General features: G+C 37.3%; 1 pseudogene across 1 annotated transcript; it reads right to left on the bottom strand.

Annotated features, from left to right (window-relative positions):
* Positions 1-214: 214 nt before the first annotated feature.
* On the bottom strand, positions 215-639 carry LOC103595235 (annotated as a pseudogene). The gene has a single exon (XR_550928.1). The product of XR_550928.1 is annotated as a charged multivesicular body protein 1b-2-like (transcript).
* Between the last annotated feature and the right edge of the window lie 2,730 nt (positions 640-3,369).

The following is a 3,369-nucleotide window of genomic DNA, read 5'->3' as shown; positions in this document are numbered from 1 at the left end:
TTTTTATTGAAGTCAAAAGAATAAAAGCTATATCATGCCCACAAATAAAGAAACTGTATTTCACAGATACTCTAGTTTGCAATAATCTCTTCTATAGCTCCCCAGTATGTTCCAATACAAACAAATAAACTTACCCTTTAAGTAGAGAGGGCAAAGCATTAACTTTAAACACAATGGAAGATTCCCACACTGAGGTTCCGATCATATCATACAGTCAAGAACTACTCATTGTGTCTTCCATTTGCTGTGTTTGAACGTCTAGCATTTCAAATTGGTGTTTAAATTTATCCATCAAGGCAGAAACTTTTCAAGATTCATACTTCTCAATGTAGCATACATAGACTTAACTACATCTGCCATGGACTTTGTTACCTTGCCCATTGTTACATCAGTTTGAACTCTGGCTGCCACAGCACCAATTCTAGCACTCATTCTCAAAAAATTGATTGCTTGGTTTTTCTGGTCGATTGCATTTTCAGCATGTTTGATTGCAAATTCTGTATTGCCTTTCTGAAAGGCCTTTTTAATCTTGACCTTTTCAGCCTTTTCTTCGTCATCACATTTCTTGGTGTTCCTCTTAAGTTCGTTTGCAGCAAAGTCAAGTTAAATAAATGTTTCTGCATATTTGACATGGTCCCAGGACTTTTCTCAGGAGTCGAAGGCCTGGGGCTGCAGCACGGGTTGGAACAGAGGGTGCCCTCATATTGTTTTGTATGTTTTAAACTTTTATATAAATGGTATCCAATTGTATGTGTTCTTCTGCAGCTTGCCTTTTTTTGGTTGTCATGACATATGTGTGATTCATCCACATAGCTCCGAAATAGAGTCTTCCAAAAATATCTTCCATATTCTTTTCCTGAGCTAAACCAAAGTTTGTATCAGCATTGCAATATCTTCTATATGTTTCTACTGGAGTGCCTGCTCTGTTACCTTTATTCATAAGAGGTAGTGGAACTTCACTGAGTGGGGAATTTTGTGTAAAGTAATTCTTTCATTAATTAAAGGTTAACAGAATTTTGTTTCCTCCTAAACTTCACCATTTGTCTTTTAAAAAACTTTTCTAGAATATATTAACTTTTAGCTGTTAGCAAATATAGTTTTACTACCTCAGCAAATAAGTAAAATAAGTTTATGACTGCATATTAATTTTGTTGTTTCTACTATTGTAAGTGACTTGTAATTGGCCAATTCTAAAGATCTTGTAATATCTGTATCACCTTGCTCTGAACACAATAATAACAAAGGTGAGTACTCACAGTGTGTATAGTTCAGTGTATACATGATTTCTTATCTTGAATGGTCTTTGAGAAAGGCTCCAGTGAGCATTGTTGTATGCTGTCTCCTTCAGTGAGATTTGTCTGCCTATTTCCTTGAAGAAAAACAATCATGGTCTCCAAATGTTGGTGGATTTTTATAAAATAGTGCCTCTTAGGTATACTCTCAAACAGTCTTGGTCACATAGTAGATGCTCAATTAATACTTACAAATACTATTTTCCTTGGTTGGAAAATGCAGTGAGGATAGAGTCTATTGAACACATCAATTGATTATCACTGTAAGTATTTTCTCAAGGAGAAAAGATAAGAAATCAAAAAGTGTCAGAATGCATCTCCATTTCTAGTAGCTTCATGCATGTAGTGGGTTGAATTATGTCCCCGCAAAACTCATTGATACTTGAATTGTGTCCCCCAAGTTTTATGTATTAGAAACTTAGCCCCCACTGTGACTGTTAAGAGGGTGGGAAATCCTATTATGGTAATTGACAGGTGCAGCCTTGAAAAGGTGATTGGATTGTAGGACCATGCTGCAGTGAATGGATTAAAAATGGTGGTCACGGGTGTGGTTATGAGGGTTTTAAAAGAAGAGAGTCTGTCTTGCTCTCTCTCTGCTCTCTCTGCTTCCACCATCTTGCAATGTGAGTCCCCAGGGTCACTGTCCCCACCACCAGATGGACTTTGAGCTTCCCAGCATCAAACACTGTATGCAATAAATTTCGTTTTTCTTTATAAATCACCCAGTCTCAAGTATTTTGTTGTAAGCAACAAAAATGGACTAATACAATGCATAACTGACTTCAGGATAGTAAGGGGAATACAAAAGGAAAAGCGCCTCATCTTTGTTCATGCTCTGAGGCACTGGCAAACCTGCACCAGAAAGTTATTTCTTTTTGATATACAGCAAAAATTGACAAGAGCTTCTTGCTCCCTTGCCTAACAAGTTCTCTTATTAACTCACAGTGGCTCGCAGGAATCTATTTCTGCTTTCATCTTTCCAGAGACTGGACTTAATTGCATTTAGGTGTTTTGTGTATTTTTTTTATTTCTCTCTCTCTCTCCCTCTCTGTCCCTCTCTGTCTCTCCCTCTCTCTCTCTCTCACCTGCGCGCGTGCCAGAAACTCAGGTATCCTTTTCCCCTTGTTACATTTTGTTAACTGTGAAACATTATTTATCTCACCAGCAGTAATTTAATTGTAGATGTCCTCAGCCTGTTATTAATCATCTCTACTGTGACCAGGAGACAAGCTTTGTAGGTACTACTTTTGGTCCATAATTTCTAATAAGAGATTATTTTTATTGTAGTTGGTCTGCCATCTGAAAAAGACAATTTTCAAAGCCCACAACCCTCTCTGTTAGAAGATTCTCTATTAGGCATAGTCTAGAGGTACTTTTTTATGTCCTTTGATTTTGTGCTTCCAATTCTCTCCAGTACATGTATAAGTTTTGGAACTGAGATTCCATGCATTCCGTGCTGTTGAAAACTTTCTTCAAAATATATGATTATGATGTAATCTATTATTGTGTAAGAAGCCTTATGTTTATCCCACATCCCAACCTGATGCATTTACATGACTCATTTTGTGTGTGCCCACATGCATGCAAGCGAATTCAGACATAAACAGGCTTTGACCCTTTCCTGATGTAATTTTTTTCACTTCCACTCTCATTCCCTAATCTATATCCCTTGCTCTCTTCTCTGACTTCTCAGTGTCACAGGACTATTCTTTTTGTTTGTCTATTTGTTGCAGCGTTTGTCCTTATGAACCATTTGGCCATGTTTCTATTGCTTAGCATTTGGCGCCTTCACATAGACTCATATTTATTAGCCTTCTTCTGGACCAAATTTTCATAGCAATTGGTAAAAACGGTTTTCAACTTTTTCAGTCTACTTGGTTTATGACCTATTTTGACTAACTTTCTGCACTATGCCAAAGAGAGAAGACAACTTACTCATGAGTTTTATCTTCGGCTTGTAGGATAGAATGACCAGCATCCTTTAGCAAAGGAGGAGGATTTAATATAGCAATGCTCTCTTCCATTAATCGTGTCAGTGAGTTGTACATGCTATGGAAATGTAGGAACACTCATGGGA

The sequence above is a fragment of the Galeopterus variegatus genome, unplaced genomic scaffold (assembly GCF_000696425.1).
Source record: "Galeopterus variegatus unplaced genomic scaffold, G_variegatus-3.0.2 Scaffold1723, whole genome shotgun sequence".
NCBI lineage: Eukaryota > Metazoa > Chordata > Mammalia > Dermoptera > Cynocephalidae > Galeopterus > Galeopterus variegatus.
Note: the sequence above shows the minus strand (reverse complement) of the source record. Positions and strands in the feature narration are given on the sequence as shown.